At 41.8% G+C, this 23710-nt stretch overlaps 1 long non-coding RNA gene across 16 annotated transcripts in view; it reads right to left on the reverse strand.

Moving 5' to 3' along the window:
- LOC144828501 (uncharacterized) overlaps window positions 1–23710 on the reverse strand; it is a 2902672-nt gene that overhangs the window by 105518 nt on the left and 2773444 nt on the right. For 15 of the 16 annotated variants that reach the window (XR_013610466.1, XR_013610460.1, XR_013610459.1 and 12 more), the window contains one exon: window positions 6488–6722. The exons of the other annotated variant lie outside the window; for it this stretch is intronic. This is a non-coding gene — a long non-coding RNA (uncharacterized LOC144828501). Of the gene's footprint in view, window positions 1–6487; window positions 6723–23710 lie in introns of those variants that run through there. 16 annotated transcript variants of the gene reach the window in all.

The raw sequence follows: 23710 nt of genomic DNA on the forward strand, positions 1-23710 counted from the left end.
TCTATGTGTTTACCAACCCTCCCAAAAATATAGTGCACTCGCTAAACCCACACTAAACATTGAAGAATGGTTTGTGGTGATGCAAAAAGTATGCTACTATTTTTAGAGATTTGGGGAATAACAATCAGCGGTAGGGCAAGATATCTTGTGACTGGAAAAGACTTACAGTATTTGCATTTCTCTGGTCATTCCCACCTAGCTATAACCTGTTTCAGTAAACGTCAGCTCTGAGATCCTGGCTAGCCACCCAAAGTCAGTTCTTAATTTCCGCTTCCTGACCATGAAACCTTCACATATCACTGACCAACCTGCAACCTTAAGTGTTCCTATCACTTCCTGTCATGCATCCATGCAGCTGTCGAGCACCATTCATAACAGTCTACCAACTGCTGTCTTGCACCACTCCATGTACAACACTCAGTGATTGTCCTACATCCCAAATTATATTGAACCGGTCTCGGCCATTTAGCTTCCAGCACTTTTAATTCTATTACTTGGTATTCATGAACACTGGTGAATGTAAAACTGCAGGTACCAGAATGCAAAGTGCTGGGAGATAAAGGAAAGGACAACATATAATGCCATCTGGCTCTGAAGAGACAGAGAGGAATCTTCTGGTATCCTCTGGCTATGTCTCGCTTGTACCCTCTCGCCTTCTGTGAATGGGTGACTCATACCAAGTTGAGCTGCACATTTTCAGCAACCTTTTAGTTGGTTAGTAGCACAAAATCATTGCACGGCCAAAGGCTCGACCCCAGTACACTGGTCATAGCACAAAACAGGAATTTGGAGGACAAATCTGAATATATCACCTGCTGACATATAGTAAAAGTGGCCATCTTCTACAATTAAAGAACAACGAATTTTTTAGAAGGTTCAGAATGGTTCTGTATCACAGTGAGTGCACTGTAACATTCTAAAAGTTACTATTTTGGTGAGCAGTATGTTTTACAATCACCACTGATGCTTTATTTAGTAGGATCTGCCTATGAAAAAGCCACTCCCAGAGCAAAAGCCAGGTTTTGCTTTGAGAATGCTGGTGGTCCATGCATAGGAGTTCTTAGGCGGCACTACAGAAAACATGAACAACTGTAAACTCGCTCAAGTGAAGGAAACATGGGCAAATAACACTTATAAGACTCATTCCGCTTTCATCATCATCTCATAAGAATGATAAAGAAATATATTTATTTGAGGAATTTTGGTAAAGTTCTGTAGGTTATACACTTCCAATCATAAGAATGATATTATGGTAGGCATCCACGTATGCCTTAATCACAATCACCTCGGAGAAGAGGTGCTTTTATGGCAATCTAGAAATATTGATAATCTGGCGTTCGGAATGTAACAGGCACAATAAATAGCACCTATTATAAGTGCTCCTAATTGCAGTTGGAAATAACATGAAGATGTTGGTGTTTTGCACGCAAAATCCAAATCACCCGTTTTTTTTTACCAAGCTTTTAGGCCTGAAAAATATCAGTTTGACATACAGGCAGTAGCCAGGAAATTAAAACGCATCCCAACTTGAGTCATACCTCTAATTACATTGAGATTGTAATTGTAATTGTATTGTAATTGCCTTTATATAGCGCTTACTACCCCTGACGAGGCATCAAAGTGCTTTTTCGGCGAGTAGCACGCTATTCTGGGACCCATAGAGGATTAATGTTGAATTAGTATAGGGAAACATGCAAGTACATTTTAAGTGGTGGATAGGTTAGTTAGTTATTTGGATTCGGAAGGATAGCAGAAGGATAGAATAGGGAAAAAAAGTTTGTATTTATATAGTGCTTGTTACCCCTGATGGGGTGTTGAAGCACGCTACTCTGGAAACCCTTTGAAGATTAGTGCTGAATTAGTATGGTGAAATATGAAAGTAATTCGAGTGGTGGATATTAATCAGTTACTTGGTGTGAGAAGGGTAGCGGAGGGATAAAAGGGAAGAATAGTTTGCATTCATGTAGCACCTGTTACCCCTGATAGGTGTTGAAGGGCTTTTCTGGCGAAGTAGGACGCTACTCCGGAACCCATAAAGGATTGGTGTGAAAATTAGTATAGTGAAGTATGAAGTAATTTGAGTGGTGGATATGTTATTCAGTTATTTGGATAGAGAAAGGTAGGTTGCGGGATAGACGAGGGAAAGAGGTTTGTATTTATATAGCGCTTGCTTCCCCTTGATGGGGTTTTGAAGCACTTTATTGGCGAGTAGCACGCTACTATGGAACCCATAATGATTACTGTTGAATTAGTATGGCGAAACATGAAAGTAATATTATTATATATATATATATATTTTTTTTTTTAGGTCATAGCAGTAGGAGGAGGCTTTTGGATGAGTAAAAAGGGGTTTTTGAGGGGTGAGTTTATAAAGGTTTGATTTGGAGGATCGGTATAGTAAATAGAGGTGTCAGATGATGCAATGAGGGGTAGAGTAGGAGAGAGACTAGAGAGGGTTATTTTGGGGATCATAGTAGTGGTGTGGGGTTGGGGATAAATGAAAGAGTGGATGTAGAGGATCGATTGATAGATGTATAGGGTGAGAGATAGGGTAGTGCATTGGAAAGAGTAGTAGAAAGTAGTCTGAGATGAGTGAGAAGGTTAGGCCAGAGGATATATTGAGAGAAGTATAGGCTGAGAAATAGGGTAGTGCATTTAAAATGCTAAATAAGAAGAAATTGATAAATATGTAGATCCATAAGAACATTGAAAGTATATAGCTGCATAAAGGAGGTAAGTATATATAGATTAAAGATATTGATAGAGGCACAGGGAGGACCACCGGAGCTCTTGGGCCTGGACGCCTGAGGGAGGACTGCCCGGGACCCCTGGAGCCCGTTCCGGGCACTCGGCCATGCCGTTCGGCCCTGGAGGAGGGAGCCCCGGATGCCTGGAGGACGACTGCCCGGGACCCATGGAGCCCATCCCAGGCACTTGGCCATGCCATTGGCCCTGGAGGAGGGAGCCCCCGATGACCGGGGATGACTGCCTGGGACTCATGGAGCCCGTCCCGGGCACTCGGCCATGCCATTGGCCCTGGAGGAGGGAGCCCTGGATGCCTAGGGAGGTGTTGCCCAGGCATAGCCCATCTGGTCCTCGGCAGAGAACCACCAGCCTGGGAGGAGTGTCTGGGCATACCCTGCCCCTAGTAATCCGGAGGAAGGCTACCCCTCTTTCTTGGAACCCTCACGCACTGAGTGACGGAGGACACACAGGGCGCAGATGCGCCCGACCTCCTGGAGCCCTCGCTGGGATCCGGGAGGCAAATGGCACCTCATCGTAGTCGCGCTACGCGTAGCTATGTAAACTTGCACATGCGCTGAGCGAGCTACGCGAGCATGCATAGTTGCTGGCCCCGCCCGTTCGCAATGCATTTTTCTTGCTTGCGAACTCGTATTGTGTGTTCGGGAGTCTGTTTGCGTGCTCCGGGATAGTATCTTGCAAACATACCCAAGCAGTCACCTATGGGTGCTGCCATCTTGTTTTTCACTTGTCCCGCCCGTTCACGATACCTTATTTCCTGTTACGGGTAACACTGGGCAAAGCACTATGCTACACTCGTGTAGTTTGTGAAGTTTGAGCTACTATGCACTTCGCGAACTGCACGTAGCACAGTGCAAACATGCGTAGCGTAGTGCTGCGGTCATTTTTTGCATGCTCGCGGTCCTCTACTTCGAATTGGCGACCGCGAGCAAGCAAAATGACATCCCGGCGAGACATTTTCCTCGTTCCCGATCATCAACATCAAGTTGTCGATCGCGACCATAGAAAATAAACCTCCCACCGAGATTCTCAACACGGAGAGGTCAGGTTACTCATTGCGAGTGGTCGCGTGTGCTCGCGACTGCTCGTGATGAGAAACTACCAGTCCACGTTGAGAAAACTGCCGCTCGAGTAAAAATCTACTCGAGCGGCAGGAAACTACAGCTCGCACTGTGCAAGATGCCTTTTTCAATAATTGCACAGTGCCGGATGCTTGTCCGCACTGTGCAATCATTGAAAACAGCATCTTGCACAGTGCGAACATGGTACTACGCCGTTCGCGCAGTGCTATGCGTTGTTTGCATAGTGCACTTCGCGTAGCTACGCGTAGTGCTACTTTGCGAACTACGCCCAGCCCTAGTTACGGGTCACGTTTAGCATGTTCCTGATGCACATTTCATGTTCAAGACCCCGTTTTACGTGTTTGCAACACTTTTTGCGTGCGCGCTGGGAAATATCGCGCAAACTTACCATTGTGGCCATCTTGTTTTTTCACTCTATGCTATGGTTCTGGGGCCTGCTTTTCTATCCTCTATAGTCTATCTTTGCCATCCTTAGGTTGTTACTCTATTTTTATTTTTTTTATTTTTTTATTATCTATCTCTCTGTCCCTAAGTCTATACTTTGCAATTCATTTCTACTTTTACTGCTTTTTTTCACTTTTCTACTGTTTAATATTACTTTCTTCTTTAAGCTCCTACTTCTTCCCCTAACTTAATTTTTTCCTTCAAAATTTTCTTTTCTGCCTCCCGCGCACCCCAGATCAATACCTAAGGGTACAAACGGCTCCAAGGGCAAGGCGCCTGCACCAAAGAGCCAGCCTGCTTTGCGGCAGATTGCGCCCTGCAGGGATGCAGGCCCGGGAGCTTTTTGGTGATGCGGAGGTGGCTGTCCTTGTTTTTTTTGTGCAACGCCACCTCCCCTTGACCTTGGCAGCAGGCGGCTGGCCTGGCTCCGGGTACCCTTCCCAGGAGCATCACCGCCGGTGGGTGAAGGTGCGCCGGGCAGTGTCTCGTCACTCAGGGGTCCGGCTCACCCATAACCAGCTGGCCCACCGGTGGTCAGACATCTTGGACTGGGAGCAGGACCTGCTGGACCTGTTAGGTGTCGAGGTTGTCAGGCTTGGTGAGTAGCTATTATATACTAGTACTATAAGTATTGTCTATCAATTTTTTCCGAATAGCAAGAACACTGCTGCTTACATTGCAGGTAAATTACGTTTCAAATCTTCTGTGAATGTAGAACACAGGTGCTCGGTGCTACTCTTACTTGTTTGCAACTTTGCACTCGCTTGGGCTAATTATGTAAGAGTTTACTTAGAGAACTTAAGTTAGGTAATGCTATTGCTAAATAGACTCAAGTCCTTCCTATATCCAACTGTCACTAAGAAGAGATAGTGTGGGATGAATTGAAAGGTTTAGTTAGTATTAGTTGGTAATTTTTTAGAGGCCTGCATAATGCATCCTCTCCGTCACTGAGTGCTGATTACCCCAGTCCTTAGTAGAACCTTTGGTAGTTTATTTAGTGAGTGGTAAGGCTTAGCAGTGTCACTTGCAGAACATCAGACTCAACCTACCAACAATTTGGTGTATGCACAAATTTATGCATGTGTCTTCCACCAATGCATTTTTGAGGGCTACAATTTAAATGCAAACTTATTGAACAATTGGCCCATCCGGAATATGTGGGCTAGGTCAGGTGGTACATAGGCTTAGTTAATATTCTGGAATCACAATGGAACACTGGATTAGTGATCATAAATAATAAGTAGACGTCCGTGAATCCTGCAATAATACTACTAGTCGATCTGATGAGATAGGTCAATTTTATTGCAATTGTTGTTTCCTAAAATGTTTTTTGAGCGTTTTTAAAATATTTTATTTGTTTCACAGTACACCAATCATTAATGCTTGTCTCTTTCTTTGTTACATCTTACATGATCAGCACCCAGGGGCAAGAAGACGGAGTCACAGCCACAGGCGGCAGGACAAGAAGAAGATCACAATGCATTCCAGGGCCAGGACTACTCCTCTACTGAGGGCTCTGCTGCAGGCCCCAGTAAGTCCTCCAGTGGTTCATATTAATAATTATATCACCCTAACTGTTACTGCACCTTATTTTTTCCAAACTATTAGTACTGTTCCCTAAATGTATTTTTTCCCAAATTTTCTTCAATCTAGACTGTTTCTAAATTCTTGTTGTTATCCCTGCCTCTAACTGCCTCTGCTATGAGCCTATGACTCTGTACTACTACTATAATGCTTGCCCAATGGGCCATTCTTTATTTAAAAGGTTTTAAATAAAACTCAGATTCACCAATAGATCTAGCCACAGAGTCCAGTCCTTTGGGTTGTCCTCTTCTGGTTTTGTTAATCTTTCTTGAGGCTTTTTTGACAATTTCCACCAAGAAAATGCCCAACCAGATATTTGACTATTTTTGATAGGATATACTAGTACATTTGTGGGGATTCTGCACAGCCACATACAGAACTTTGTAGGAGGAAATAGGATGTTGGTGATGGGAGGTTGGACCTTCCTCACACCTCAGTCAGAACCCACAATCCCCTGACCGACTAGCTATACTCTCTCATTAGGTCCCCGAACCCTCCCGAAGATACCCAATGATTAGACAAGACAACCCCGAAAATAACACCCTTTCATTTGCTCACTCACTCGTGTAAGTCCACCACACCAAATACCAAACAGAGTCTATGTGTAAGTTCAAAAGGTTTTTATTTTCAACTAACAAGCTCTGTACGATGTTCTACAATTCAATTCAGTATACAAAACTATATGAGCCATCTCCAACAGCAAAATGCATAAGACTAAAACAATAAACATTGTTACAGTCCATCGAAGACAATCTCTGTGCGAATTCTGGGGGAGCCCTCACCTTAGAACGTAGAAGTACTGGTTACATCATAAGCTCTGCAAAGCTCTGGTTCGTAGAAGGGAATCGCCTGTTATGAGAAAATGGTGCGCGTTAGATAGTATAAGGCAAGCATTTCTCAGTCGTGCCAAAAAGTGTAGCATGTTATGGCTAAGCAATACAGACTGACCATAACTCCATAACAAAGTGCCTTGTATGAGCTCATGTGGGCTCAAAGGCACCACTCTCACACAACAAGCTGCAAGGTAATGTCATGTGCGCATAAGACATGAAGCTAAAATGGTTGCATGGCTCAGGCTAACTTTCCAAAGAGTAGAGTAGACTAGAATGACCCTAGGGACCATAACACTACTAGTGTCTATTTACTCTACTCTACTTCACAATTTGGACTAGTTATGTATGCTGTATATGATTGTATGTATTAATTTTTTTCCCAAACTTGCTAGTGAAAAAGAATAAATACTGGGAGGTATATATGGTATCTAAAAATGTGTAATGTTTTTTCTAGGTGTACTACCGACCACCAGCGCTGGGACCAGCGGCGATGCGGTCATTCCGGAGGGAGCAGGAGATTCGACAGTGGCACCTGCAGGAGCTAGTACAGGGGGTGAGCCAGCAGCAGCTGCGGGCGGTGGTAAGTTATATTTCTTACTTATTGACATTACACTAGCGGGAAGGGTGTGCTGTACACTCACTGTACTATTGAGACTTACTTAGTAAGTATGAAGTAGTTGTAATGAACATTAGACAACAGTTGAAGAAGAGACCCTTTACTTAGCAATAGCATTAGCAATAGCATTAGCAGGGTGAGTTGAGTAACCAATGGCCTCTTCTATCAGACTCCAACTCAGCTGTGAAAGTTTTATGGAGAAGACTAAAAGTCAGATCAGATGACCTTGATGGATGTGTTGAACAAAAAGGGAAAGAAGGGTGGAAGGAGGAAGGACAGGCAAGATGTAATATGACTGGCAGAGAAGGATTCATTGGAAGCATGCATACTTGGATGACAGGAATCATCATATGCATGGGTTGTTGAAGGATGGGTGGACGGTGAAAGAAAAGATGCCTGCCTGGGTGGGCGACACAGTTTGAGTGGATGGGATTGCAATAATCGTCAGCGGTGTTTGGGTCAAACTCAAAGTCAAGGCAATCAAGGAAGGACACATGGGTGGTTGTTGGTGAAACAAACTAAGGTTTGTTGAAAGATTAAGAAGAATTATAGACATTTACTTTGAATGAATGGATGCCTGAATGTATTCATCATAGATAGCATAGGTGGAGACTGTCACTGGATGCAGACAAGAGTCTTAGTTTGAAGAGAATGTAAAAGAAACCACGCCACAGTAGCAAAGCCAAGGGCAATATTATGTAAGTTGTATTTTCAGAATACTCTCTTGACTCACAGTAGTTTACAAGCCCATCATATATTCACTGAAAAAAACATAGGTTTCACACCAGTTATAGTTAGGTGGAAATTTTACTCGCATAAAACCATTGAAATTCCCACGTTATAGTTAGTTGGACTCACTATAACTTGTGCGTGCAATGCACTGCTGATGACATCACATATTACATCACTCATGACATGGTCAGTGACATCAATCATGACATCACTGATGACATCTCAAATGACATCACTGATGACAACATCCTTGTGACAAAGTGGCAGACCTCCTATCAGCATTAAATAACCTTTGACACACACATTCAAAAATAGAAACTAACATTTTCTTAAAAAAGGAGAAACCAATACCAATGACAACAACTTATTAGGTAATTCCAACATCTACATACACATCCACTCATTCACCAACAGTTCTATATAGTCACTCATGCATGTACTTACTCATCATATGTACTCATACACCTATACATCCTGTTACAAACTAATACTCATCCATATAGTTACTCACACACAAATTCACACATGCAAATAAACTATCAAAAAAACATTTACTTGATTATACTGATATATACACACCACTACACATACTTCTACAGAAACGGAAACATATGTACTCTCTTAAACAATCAATTATAAAAACACATACTCACTAACCCACCCATACACACAATCATCCACCCATACAGTCTTGCACACATGCTGACTTCAAAATACATACAAATAGTGAGTCACTCATTCATGCATCTGTGCTCTAAGTAATATCCCCCACCGAACCATACAGACACTGATACTGATACTCAAAAAAACAACTAATAACCCATATTCACACTCATGTAGCTACTCACCAACCCATGCAACCACTTATACACAAAGTGAGACACAGATACAGATATTTAAATATGTAAACATTACTCGCTAATATATGTATTCAATAAGATACATTTAATAAGTCAGTTAACCAATCAATTTTACACAAAAAACATCCATTTAGACATTTATTTACCCATTTATTCTTCCATCAACCTTTAGATATACATATCTAAAAAATATTTATTTTTCAGAAAGATACACATTCACTGGATGATGTCATCAGTGATGTCATTTGAGATGTCATCAGTTATGTCATGAGTGATGTCACTGACCATGTCATGAGTGATGTAATATGTGACGTCATCAGCAGTGCATTGCACGCGCAAGTTATAGTGAGTCCAACTAACTATAACGTGGGAATTTCAATGGTTTTATGCGAGTAAAATTTCCACCTAACTATAACTGGTGTGAAACCTATGGTTTTTTCAGTGAATTTAATAGGTTTTTTAAATGCTAATTCCTAACTATAACTGGTGTGAAACCTATGTTTTTTTCAGTGAAAAAAAAAAAATATATATATACAATTTCTATGGCAAAATGAAACCCCTCATTTTGTTCCTTTGCAAATTAAATGTTTTAAGTGTTAACACTTTATTCCAATCAAGATGACTACAGGTGTGCCATACTTTTGTCATAAGTAAGACTGTTAGCGTTCTAGTTGTTCTTTAGAACACTCTGGGACATTCTGTCATTGGGCTATAGTTGGGCTACATCTGGATAATATTTGGGCTATATTTTTTTTTTGTCTCTGGTGGCCATCTTTGGGCTACATTGGGCTACATTGGGCTACATTGGGCTACATTTGGGCTCTAACATATATATAGCCCAATGTAGCCCAATATATATATTTTTTCAAAGTTAATTTTTGTAAAAACCACTGGAGCATATATCTTAAGACATAGCAAAGGCACATCGGGGTACCAGTCCCTACAATTTTGCCAAGTTTGGTGGAAATCCATTCAGCCGTTCGGGCTAAAAGTGAGTCCAACCGCCCTATGGAAATGAACATGGGGAAAACACGTTTTGGGACCCCCCTTTTATCTCGGCCCCCGCTTGACGGATCCCCCCGGAACTTTCAGGGAAGGAGCGGAGTGCAGCGAGGCAAAGTTAAGGAAACTTACAGGCAGATCCCTCATTCGGCGCCAAAGTTATTCCCAATAGAATGTTGCGGATTTCCTATGGAAAACGATCCTAACTATAACTACCTACTGGCGACCGCCAGTAGGTAATATATATTTATATATATATATATATAATCACTGAAAAAACCATAGGTTTCATGCCTGATATAGTTAGGAATTAGCATTTAAAAAACCTTAGAAATTCACTGAAAAAACTGTAGATTTTAGGGGTGTTATAGTTAGCTGGACATTTCACTCATACAAAACCATTGAAATTCCTCCGATATAGTTAGTTGTACTAACTATATCTCGCTTGCCCGCAATCCACTGCTTATGGTGTCATATTTTGCATCATTCATGACATGGTCAGTGACATCACTGATGACATCTCAAATGACATCACTGATGACATCATCCAGTGAATGTGGTTTGCTTTGTTATATAAATATGTATTATATATATATAGCAATTTGCATTGAAAAATGAGTGGATATATAAATATAAATATCTGGATGGAGGATTTAGTAGCAGTGTGATTGACTGTTTACTTGACTAAGTTAAAGTGTCTTTAAATATATTGGATAGTGACTAAACTGTGTGAACATCTGTATCACTTTGTCAGTTGTTGCAAAAACTACTTCTCCAGTTGGTTACTAGCTATTTGAAAGTCTATATTAGTTATTGATTAGTTAACTAAGTATTTGTATGGGAGAGTGAATGTGTGAGTGGTTCGGTGGGAGGTGTGTGACTGCCCAAAGATGTGTGAATTGATGATTTAGTAGGTATATGACGTTAAGACTACATGTTATAACAGTTGTTTGGGTGAGTGAATGTCTTTATGGGTGTGGTGATGAGCAAATATCTCTCTTAATGGTACATGTCCAACAAAGTAGAAACATAAAAGGCAATGTATGTGTCAATTGTTGTTTATAAATAAGTATACGTAAGACTCACTGATTGTATGCATGACTGTATAGATAACTGTATACTTGTAATAGTGATTTTATAACACACTAAGTATAATTTATTATCTATATGAATAGATAAAGTGGTGTTTGTATAAGTGTATAGCTAAGTAAATGTAAGTATGATCCATTGTTTGCATAAGTGAATAGGATGACTTTATAAGTGAATAGGATGTGTGTTGGTGTGTAATGTCGATATAGGTGTATAAGTATATTTGATAGTGTTCTATTGATCATTGACTGCATGTATGAGTGAATCTGTAGGTAAGTGATTAGATGTGTGTATAGATCTAGGAATCACTAAGTGGTTTTTTAGAAACTTGTATCGGTGTGTCAATGGATTTAAATATGATACTATGTATTTTACAGTGAGTGACGAAAGGTTATACTAGTGTATGATGAGGTGTATCGTCATATGGATGATGTCATTAGTGCTGTCATTTAATATGTCATCAGTGATGTCACTGACCATGTCATGAATGATCTAATGTGTGACATCATCAGCAGTGGATTGCGGGCAAGCGAGATTTAGTTAGTACCACTAACTATATCGGAGGAATTTCAATAGTTTTGTATGAGTGAAATGTCCAGCTAACTATAACACCCCTAAAATCTACAGTTTTTTCAGTGAATTTCTAAGGTTTTTTAAAAGCTAATTCCTAACTATATGAGGCCTGAAACCTATGGTTTTGTCAGTGAATTTCAAAGGTTTTTTAAATGCTAATTCCTAACTATATCAGGCCTGAAACCTATATGTTTTTTCAGCGAATTTGCAAGGTTTTTTAAATGCTAATTCCTAATTATGATGTGTGTGAAACCTATATTTTTTCTGTGAATTTCTAAGGTTTTTTCAATGTTAATTCCTAACTATAACGTGTGTGAAATCTATGTTTTTTTCAGCGATTTTACAAAGTTTTTTAAGTGCTAATTCCTAAATATAACGTGTGTGAAACCTATGGTTTTTTCACTGAATTTCCAAGGTTTTTGAAATGCTAATTTCTGTATCAATTTTTACATTTTTTATATATTTATTTTCCAACAAACTGCCTTTGTATATTGTAGTACATTGACTGTATCCCGTAATATGCAACGGCACAGCTAGGTTTTATGATTTGGATAAAGTTAAACAGTATAATCTACATCTTCGATCAAAATATAAACAGTCAAATTTGTCCAATTTGTTTTTTTTCAATGTTCGCGCAACGTGCGCGCACCTCGTGGTTTTTTTGGGTTTTTTTGCCCTTCGGGGTCCTTCAGGGACCCCATGAGAAGGCCTAGGGGGTCTGGGAGTCTCTTCCCTGCCTTCTTTTCACATTTTTAAAAGCTTTTATGAAAATCGGGTAAAACGTCATTTATATGCGATGGTCGCGCAACGTGCACGCATGCGTGCGCACACGTTGCGTGCACGTAAAGTCATGTGACATGAAAACAACTCTTTTGATTGGTTTATAGTAGTTTCTTCCCTCACTATCTCTTTTGGTTTCCTGAGAGAAGGATCTCTGCTTTGTTCCAGCTTTTTTCATATCAAAATGGCAGAAAAGCAGCCACAGGATTCTTCTGAGTTTGTGTGTGAGTAACTCTACAGATGAGTGTCCGTGTGTAATAAGATGTATAGGTGTAGGAGTACATATGATGAGTGAGTATACGTATGAGTGCCCATATAGAACTGTTAGTGAATGACTGGATATGTATGTGGATTTTGGAATTACTGAATAGGTTGTTCTAACTGGAATTGGTATCTCCATTTTTTTGAAAATTTTTGTTTCTATTTTTGAATGTATGTATCAAGGGTTATATTACGCTGAGAAGAGGTCTGCCACTCTTTCACAAGGATGATGTCATCAGTGATGTCATCAGTGATGTCATTTGAGATGTCATCAGTGATGTCATCAGTGATGTCACTGACCATGTCATGAATGATGTAATATGTGACATCATCAGCAGTGGATTGTGGGCGTGCGAGTTATAGTGAGTACAACTAACTATAACGGGGGAATTTCAAAGGTTTTTTAAATGGTAATTCCTAACTATAAAGTGGCTGAAACCTATGGTTTTTTCAGTGAATTTCAATGGTTTTGTAAATGATTATCTTTAAATGTATTTATTGTTATATTTTGTATACTGATTTACTACATTATTTTAAAATATTTATTTTTAGATATTTTATTTTTTAAATGACATTACATATTTTTAATATAAATTGAAAAAAATATGGGCCCGATTCACAGAATGAACTTAAGACTAAATCCTAAACTTACTACTATTTGGTATTCACAGAATGCACTTACTACTTTCGGGATTCACAGAGTGAACTTACTACTTTCGGGATTCACAGAATAAACTTACTACTTTCGGTATTCACAGAATAGATTTAAGACTACTAACTGTAAGTCCGAAATCGGGGAGTAAATTCCGGCCCGGTGGCGGAGCTTCCGGCTTGGGGGCGGAGCTTGCGGCCCAGAGGCGGAGCTTCCGGCTCGGAGGTGGGGATTTTTGCCATGCTGAAATCTCCAACTCTGGGCCGCAAGCTCCGACTCCGGGCCGGAAGCTCCGCCTCCGGGCCGCAAGCTCCGCCTCTGGGCCGCAAGCTCCGCCCCCAAGCCAGAAGCTCCGCCTCCGGGCCGGAATTTACTCCCCGATTTCGGACTTAGAGTTAGTAGTCTTAAATTTATTCTGTGAATACCGAAAGTAGTAAGTTTATTCTGTGAATCCCGAAAGTAGTAAGTTCACTCTGTGAATCCCGAAAGTAGTAAGTGCATTCTGTGAATACCAAATAGTAGTAAGTTTAGGATTTAGTCTTAAGTTCATTCTGTGAATCGGGCCCTATGTTTTTACACCTCTCTGCAACGCAGCCCCCTGACGCGTTTGCAGAGGGGGAACTAATTTCCCTTGCATACTAGGGGTCCCTGGGGTCCAGTATGCGCCAGGGGGCTGCATTGCAGAGAGGTGTAATAAGGCTATGCCCCTTTTTACACCTCTCTGCAATGCAGCCCCCTGGCGCGTTTGCAGAGAGGGAACTAATATCCCTTGCATACTGGGGGTCCCTGGGGGACAATTAGCCCACCTGGAACCTCCAGTATTCCCCAGGGGGCTGCATTTCAGAGAGGTGTAATGAGGCCACACCCTTTTTTACACCTCTCTGCAACGCAGCCACCGGGTGCGTTTGTAGAGGGGGAACTAATTTCCCTTGCATACTGGGGGTCCCTGGGGTCAACTAGCCCACCTGGAACCTCCCGTATGCACCATGGGGCTGCATTGCAGAGAGGTGTTTTGAGGTTATGCCCCTTTTTACACCTCTCTGCAACGCAGCCCCCTGGCGCGTTTGCAGAGAGGGAACTAATTCCCCTTGCATGCTGGGGGTCCCTGGGGGCCAACTAGCCCACCAGGAGCCTCCAGTATGTGCCTGGGGGCTGCGTTGCTTTGCCCCGTGGGACAGCGGTCCCCAGGGCAGTGTGGAGGGGATTGGGCCCCCCCACACTTCTTTATCACTATGCCCCCGCGATTTGGTCCCACCGGGGGGTAATTTGAAAAAAAACAAACCGGGTTTTTAAAAAACATTTTTGGGGCCTTGGGGGTGTTTGTGGGACCACCTGGGCAGGCCCAGGGTGTTTCTACCCTGCTCCCTTTTGTTGTTCTACACGTTTGTTTTTCTGATTGCTTGTGCCTCGGTCTACCGAGCACAAGATGGCTGCCAACACTTCCTGGTTTGAAGTGTTGAAAGCCAATGAGCATGCAGATCGTGCAGATTGGCTGACACTGTCTGTCAACACTCCAAAATAGAAATTGTTGGCAGCGTTCTTGTGCCTCGGTAGAATGAGGCACAAGAAAGCAGAAAAACAAACGTGTAGAACTCATAAAGGGGGATGGGTAGAAGCACCCATACCCCCTAAGCCTGCTCAGGGGGTCCCACAAGGACCCCCAAGGCCCATAAAATGTTTTGGTTTTGTTTTAAAAATCACGGGGTATGCGTACGGTACGCGTACCGTACTCATACGGTACGCGTACAGTGCGCGCACGGTGCGCGCTTATAGATATATAAATTCGATTTTCTCAACAACTACTGGAGGGATTTACACCATTTAAACAAAAGGGTGATCTGTGCATTAGACTCTACCATTTTGCCAAATAGCTTGTAATTCCGTTCAGCCGTTCGGGCTGTAGCCGTGTCTAATAGTCCAATGGAAAATAACATGGAGAATACACGTTTTGTGACCCCCCTTTTTTCTCAGCCCCCACTTCACAAATCCCCCCAAAACTTTCAAGGAAGGAGCAGAGCGGAGCGGACCATCATCTTTGAGAAATTCACAAAGATTCATCAACCGGCGCCAAAGTTATTCCCAATAGAATGTTGCGGATTTCCTATGGAAATTAGGTCCTAACTATATCTACCTACTGGCGACCGCCAGTAGGTAATATATATATATATATATATATATTGCGCCGCTTGGCTCACTTCCCCCTCGTTAGGCGCTGCTTTCTCTCGGTCGCGTTACTCCTGCGGTTGAGCCTACCGCTGAAAATTCACAACAGGTTTCCCCGGTCCCGGGGATGGGCGGAGTCGCAGACACAAACGGTGATCACTCGCTTTAGTTCAATTTCTGTGTTTATTACACAATTCCATTGGGGGGTCAAACAAAAAACAACCAACGTGTTTCGACAGCGTCCGCTGTCTTGGTCACGGTCAGTTTAGTGAATGAAGCTCACAGTTTTAAAGGACAAACCAATATTTAGGTTACACCTCCATGTTTTCTTAAACGCGCCCACATATGCTGAGCATTCTGGGACCAGTAGTTTTTGGTACGTCATGATTTTAAACAAACAAAAACACTAATTTTTCCCACAATTATGAAGATTTACAAGAATTTTGGAAGATTTGTACCATGATAATTTCAATTACGAAGGTGTCCATATGTCCTCAATATTACATGAACTCAAGGTTGAGTTACGGTGAAATGCCGCCCTCCAGTGGGCTATTCACCAATATGCCTGAATGGTTTGAACATCCGTACTGCCCTCCAGTGGGCATAGTTTGCAGACATTCCATAACAGTGCTTTGCTTAGTGTGAGCTATTTACAAAGGTGAGAAAAGGTGAGGTGGTGAAAAATTAAAGGGACAATTAATTAAAATGAGAAAATGGTAAACAGGATGCTGTTAGAGGATTCAATAGTTCATAGTTACAGCTTTCATACTTTTTACAGATGTATATATAGTTCCTCCGACTGGTTAAGCCCAAAAGGTGTCATGGTTCTGAAGCTCAGGATATGTTTCGACTCCTTTTGTCGAAGAGTTTTTTCATGGTGGCCACCCCTTGCCGATAGGTGCATAGTCTCAATGCCCCAAAAGCGGAGTTGTTTCCAGTCCCCATTGTGGCTCAGTTCCATATGCTTGGCAACTGCATTTGCCCTGTCTTTATTAACAGTGGCCCGAACATGTTCCAATATACGTTTCTTTAACTCGCAGATTGTACTGCCAATGTACCTGAGTTTGCATGGACACTCGATCATGTATATAGTGTATTTGCTATTGCATGTGATGCATTCCTTAATTTTCCAAATTTTGTTATTTGGCATGACTATCTCAGTCGTAGGTTTTGCGATTTCACAGCACTTGCAGTTGTAGCATTTGACAAAGCCCTTAGTCTGTAGCCATTGCTTCTTTTTTACACTTGATTGAAAATGACTGTGGACCAACTGATCCTGAATGTTTCTGGCCCGCCTGTATGTTATTGTGGGGTGGGTTCCCATTCTTTTGCCTATCACCGGATCCAATTGTAAAAGCTTCCAATTTCTTTTCAGAATTTGATTTACTTGCTTGGTTTCACTACTGTAGTCTGTAATGAATCTGATTGGTTCATCCTCAGTAGGAATATGGTTCTCTCTCGGCATCAGACAATCTGCCCTTGTGATTTGATTGGCTCTTTCCCAGCATTTTTTCGTGGATTGTTGATTGTATTGTCTTTTGTGGAAACGTTGTCTAGCCATTTCGCTCTGTTTATGCCACTCTTGTTCCTCACTACATATCCTTCTTAGGCGTAAGAATTCCCCGTAGGGAATGCTCGATATGAGCGATTGCTGATGGAAGCTGGTAGCCTCTAATGTTGCGTTTGTTGCAGTATCTTTTCGATGAAGGGTCGTTTCAATCCGGTTGTCCTTGATATAAACTTCTGTATCCAGGAAAATAGCTTTGACCTCACTGATGTTGTATGTGAATTTTATGCCCGGGGTGCTGCTGTTCAATATTTGGAAATATTGTAGGAATTTTTCCTCTTTACGTCTTTGGGAGAAACTAAACAAGAAAGAGATAAACAAATAATGGGAATTAATTTCCCTGCAAAAATATTTGGAAGTGGAGAGAGTGCCTCGAGGCTTACGAATTTTAATAATGCCAAGCCAGCAGGATGTCACGAATGAATTGCTTCAGGAGTGGGGTGAATACACAATCAACTCTTCCTTGGGACTATTAAAGATATTAAAGATATTGGTAAAACATATTGATATAGCTCTTGAGAAAATAAAGGATCAGTTGCGAACACTAGAAAAAGAGCTTGATGGCCTCAAACTTAATACCGAAGTGACAAAATTCAAAGAGGACTTAAATAAACAAATAGAAAAACACGAGGAGGAAGTAAGAATTAGAAAGCAAACGAAATTTGAGAGGGATGCCAATGATTATGCGCAGGGACGCATATTTACGTTCGCCCGGAAATGTGACCCCTTCAGACCCCCCAAAACAAACACAGCCAGCTCATCTTCAAGCATGGCGTCTTTGACATCAGCAGATTTAAGCGAGGATGATGCCAACCTGGATCCTCAACAAAAGGTTTTTTTAGGGGATATGCGCCTGGTCCTATCACAACAGAAATGGGAACAAAACCGCGGGGCGCAAAGAAATGCACGTGGTCGAGCAAGAGGAAGGGGGAGATCTTGGCAATCAGGATTCACAAAGCCCACACAAGGAGGGGCACAAGGCGAAACGGTTACAAGCGAAAAAATTGGCACAGAGACAAGGCTAATGAAACAAAAGAGGGGGAAGTAAATGAGGAGCTGCAAATAATTAATCTTTCTGGAAAGGAAATCTCCGAAGCAGAAACATCATTGCCCAAGAAGGGAATTAATTTCTGCCCAACAGCGCGTATAGATCTAGCGCAAACACGAATTGACCTTTATCTCTACATCCGTAAAATCAAGCTTGCGAAATTCTTTGCTGAAAGAAAAAATAGACCTAAAATACTAAAAAATCAACCCAAACCTACATCCACCCTGTTGGCTAAGGAGTCTGATGCTTACTTGACATTATTGAATTTAAACGCTCAAGAGGGCCAAGAAATTTATTTGGAGACAGCCATACCGCAATTGGGAGCGGGAACCAGTGGATTAAAAGCCAAATCCAAGTTCTATCCCCAGCTAACACCTGGAAATAAAATAGACATGTTTCAGGAGGCAGTCATCCACGACCTATACAAAATGAATCTTAAAAATAAGACCAGGGACAATTTATCCAAAGATGAAAGGGATGCTCTCGCTTCATTACGCAATAATGAAACCTTTGAAATCAAAACAGCTGATAAGGGCGGGAACATAGTCCTATGGGACCGCAAATTATACACCATGGAAGCGATGGACCAACTGAACAAACCACAATTTTATGAAAAATTGAACAGGAATCCCATCGACAACATAAAGAGAGAACTAGACAGGAAAATAGACCAATGGGAAAAAGATGATCTTTTGGACTTTGACGAGAAAAAATATTTAACAGTGGATTTTCCCAAAACAGCTACTGTATATTTCTTACCCAAGATCCATAAAAATGCCACCAAAACACCAGGGAGGCCAAATGTGTCGGCTAATGGCTCTTTACTTGAACCCTTATCAAATTTCATTGACTTTTACCTAAGTCCTCATGTAAAACGTCTAAAATCATACATAAAGGACACTACCGACTTCCTGTGTAACCTGAAACAAATTGAGTGGCAACCAGGCTTCATCATGATCACAATGGATGTAATCGCATTATATACGAACATTGATAATGATATGGGTCTCAATGCATGCAAGCACATCCTCAATGAACGGAATATTCACTATCAACATCATAATTGCATGCTACTTGAAATGATTCAGTACCTGCTATGCAATAATATTTCTATGTTCGGAGATACGCTGTACAAGCAAAAAAATGGAGCCGCCATGGGCTTTTCCTTTAGCCCGAACTATGCCTGCACCGCTATGGGATGGTGGGAGGAAATGATGGCATGGAATGAGAGTCTTCAAACATTCACACAGCATATCATCGTCTGGAAAAGATTCATAGACGATCTATTTTTAGTGTGGAATGGCGGTGAGGAAAAATTCCTACAATATTTCCAAATATTGAACAGCAGCACCCCGGGCATAAAATTCACCTACAACATCAGTGAGGTCAAAGCTATTTTCCTGGATACAGAAGTTTATATCAAGGACAACCGGATTGAAACGACCCTTCATCGAAAAGATACTGCAACAAACGCAACATTAGAGGCTACCAGCTTCCATCAGCAATCGCTCATATCGAGCATTCCCTACGGGGAATTCTTACGCCTAAGAAGGATATGTAGTGAGGAACAAGAGTGGCATAAACAGAGCGAAATGGCTAGACAACGTTTCCACAAAAGACAATACAATCAACAATCCACGAAAAAATACTGGGAAAGAGCCAATCAAATCACAAGGGCAGATTGTCTGATGCCGAGAGAGAACCATATTCCTACTGAGGATGAACCAATCAGATTCATTACAGACTATAGTAGTGAAACCAAGCAAGTAAATCAAATTCTGAAAAGAAATTGGAAGCTTTTACAATTGGATCCGGTGATAGGCAAAAGAATGGGAACCCACCCCACAATAACATACAGGCGGGCCAGAAACATTCAGGATCAGTTGGTCCACAGTCATTTTCAATCAAGTGTAAAAAAGAAGCAATGGCTACAGACTAAAGGCTTTGTCAAATGCTACAACTGCAAGTGCTGTGAAATCGCAAAACCTACGACTGAGATAGTCATGCCAAATAACAAAATTTGGAAAATTAAGGAATGCATCACATGCAATAGCAAATACACTATATACATGATCGAGTGTCCATGCAAACTCAGGTACATTGGCAGTACAATCTGCGAGTTAAAGAAACGTATATTGGAACATGTTCGGGCCACTGTTAATAAAGACAGGGCAAATGCAGTTGCCAAGCATATGGAACTGAGCCACAATGGGGACTGGAAACAACTCCGCTTTTGGGGCATTGAGACTATGCACCTATCGGCAAGGGGTGGCCACCATGAAAAAACTCTTCGACAAAAGGAGTCGAAACATATCCTGAGCTTCAGAACCATGACACCTTTTGGGCTTAACCAGTCGGAGGAACTATATATACATCTGTAAAAAGTATGAAAGCTGTAACTATGAACTATTGAATCCTCTAACAGCATCCTGTTTACCATTTTCTCATTTTAATTAATTGTCCCTTTAATTTTTCACCACCTCACCTTTTCTCACCTTTGTAAATAGCTCACACTAAGCAAAGCACTGTTATGGAATGTCTGCAAACTATGCCCACTGGAGGGCAGTACGGATGTTCAAACCATTCAGGCATATTGGTGAATAGCCCACTGGAGGGCGGCATTTCACCGTAACTCAACCTTGAGTTCATGTAATATTGAGGACATATGGACACCTTCGTAATTGAAATTATCATGGTACAAATCTTCCAAAATTCTTGTAAATCTTCATAATTGTGGGAATAATGAGTGTTTTTGTTTGTTTAAAATCATGACGTACCAAAAACTACTGGTCCCAGAATGCTCAGCATTTGTGGGCGGGTTTAAGAAAACATGGAGGTGTAACCTAAATATTGGTTTGTCCTTTAAAACTGTGAGCTTCATTCACTAAACTGACCGTGACCAAGACAGCGGACGCTGTCGAAACGCGTTGGTTGTTTTTTGTTTGACCCCCCAATGGAATTGTGTAATAAACACAGAAATTGAACTAAAGCGAGTGATCACCGTTTGTGTCTGCGACTCCGCCCATCCCCGGGACCGGGGAAACCTGTTGTGAATATATATATATATATATATATATATATTACCTACTGGCGGTCGCCAGTAGGTAGTTATAGTTAGGATTGGCTACCATAGGAAATCCGCAATATTCTATTGGGAATAACTCTGGCGCCGGTTGAACAATTTGTGTGTAATTTTCCATAAGTTTGGCCAGCTCCGCTCTGCTCCTTCCCTGGAAGTTTCGGGGGGATTCATGGGGTGGGGGCTGAGAAAAAAGGGGGGTCCCAAAACGTGTTTTCCCCATGTTAATTTCCATAGGACGGTCTGACAAGTCTACAGCCCGAACCGCTGAACGGAATGATGCCAAACTTGGCAAAATTGTAGGGACTTGTACGCAGATGTGCTTTTGCTCTATTTGGTGAAAATTGCTCCAGTGTTTTGTTTGAAAATTAACTTCAAAAACACATATATATCTATAGGCGCGCTGCGAGCGCTCACAGGTGCGCGTACCGGGGAGCGCACCCAGTGCGCTACGGGAGTGCGCAAGCGGAAAGCTGATTGGCTGTCGGGTGTCTGTCAACATTCTAAACAGTCCGGAGAGTCCGCCATCTTGTGTCTCGGTAGAATTGAGACACAAGAGGTGAAAAAGAAAGGGGGATATAATTAAAAGGGGGCAGAGTAGACACATCCTGACCCCCTAGGTTTTCTGAGGGGGGTCTAGAAGGACCCTGAAGGGCAAAAAAACTTTTTTTTTTTTTAAATCGCGGGGTAAGCGCTGGGTGCGCTACCAGGTGCGCTCTCCTGTACGCGCACCCTGAGCGCACCACAGGGAAAAACAGTGTAAAAAATGATAGTAAAAAAATATTTTAGAATGCTTAGAGGTAGGGTAGCTCTGAAAAGAGCTGTTGTGTTATGTGGGTGTTTTTTGTACCTACAAGTAGGTACCAATGCAGAGTCTTATATTCAAGAGGAAAACTCTATTCCCCTCATCTGTAAAATGCACACCATCTCTCCTATAGATGTCTTGCATGTTGTAACGCAAGTTATTGTGGTAAAGGGAACCCATACCATAGTCTCTGAGGAAAGCAGAAACAGATTTATTCACATGTTTCCTTGCTTTCTCAATCTGTGGACAAAATTGGTTGGACCAGTTCAATTTTTGCCTTTGGCATATATTAGAAAATACCAAGGCAGTTTTTGGAAAAAGTGACATCAATTGCCCAAAGATGTCCTTTAAAAGCATTTCCAGACATACCCCAGTCAAAGTGCCCAGGTCATTGCCACCACAGTGCACAATTATAAGATCAGGGTGTGGTAAATGCATAAAGGATTTTACCAATGGTATCAATTGGTGACTCCTCAATCCTCTCTGTCCAATCCATACAATGTCCACATTTGGTAAATCAAGGTTGTACATACCTCTGTTAGCTGTGTATTTTTCACTCCAGTGGACAAAGCTATGACCCACAAACCAGACGTTTGGCATCTTGAAGGTAGATGTGCTTGTATTCAGATGAGTTGTGGAAATGAAATGGCAGTTTGAAACTAGGAGTTATGTAAAAAAGTGGTTGAGATTCAGTGCACTTGAAAAACAAAAAATGATTGCTGCTTTCTTAACATTCTCTACTGAAAACTAGGGTGCATGCTTTTGTTTTTTGAAAGAAGTCATTTCAATGGTTGAGGTAAAGTCATTTCAAGAAACATTGCACATGATTAGCTGGTACATTGAGTGGTCAAACACCCTTGCTGCTTTTTTTTTGCAACATAGTATGATGAACTTCTGAACTGTGTGCTGGGTGAGGAGGGAGTTACCATGTTAACAGGGGAATGAGCACTGGGGGGATGGGTGAATGTTATGTGACTTTCAAAGTGTTCAAAAGTACAACCAATTAAAATGTGCAGTTTCTTACTCCACTTCATTAACTCCTTCTCTTACTCCTTCTGTCCTCTTACTTCTACACTCCCCTTCCCTCATTCTCTCTCTGTTAGCCTCATTCTCTGTCCCCTTAGTCTCTCACTCCTTTTCTATCACGCTCACTCCCTATAACTCAGCCATACTCCCACACTCACCTTCTTTGAAACCTTCTCCTTTACTTCCCTTCCTCTCTCTTCCCATCCTTTGCTCCTTCACTCTTTTCCTTTCTCATATTCCCCTTACTCCACTTCAGTAACTCCTTCTCTCAATCCCTCTGTCCTCTAAGTTACCCACTCCCCTTTTCTCACTCTCTCTCTGTTAGTCTCACTCTCTCTGTCCTCTTAGTCCCTCACTCCTCTCCTATCACGCCCACTCCCTATAACTGAGCTATACTCCCACACTCAGCTTCTTTCAGACCTTCTCCTTTACTTTCTTTCCTCTCTTTTCCCTTCCTTCACTCCTTCACTGTTTTCCCTTCCCTTACTCTCCTTACTCCACTTCATTAACTCCTTTTCTTACTCCGTCTGTCCTCTTAGTTCTACACTCCCCTTCCCTCTTTCTCTCTCTGTCAGCCTCATTCTCTCTGACCCCCTAGTCTGTTACTCCTCTTCTATCACACTCACTCCCTATAACACAGCCACACTCCCTCACTTATGTTTCTTTCCTCTCTCACTCAGGGCCTCATTTATGGGAAATGACGCATCGATGCGTGAAAGCAGCGATGCATCACTTCTCAGTGCGCTCTCCT

Source organism: Lissotriton helveticus, chromosome 4_1 (genome assembly GCF_964261635.1).
Source record: "Lissotriton helveticus chromosome 4_1, aLisHel1.1, whole genome shotgun sequence".
NCBI classification, from domain to species: Eukaryota; Metazoa; Chordata; class Amphibia; order Caudata; family Salamandridae; genus Lissotriton; species Lissotriton helveticus.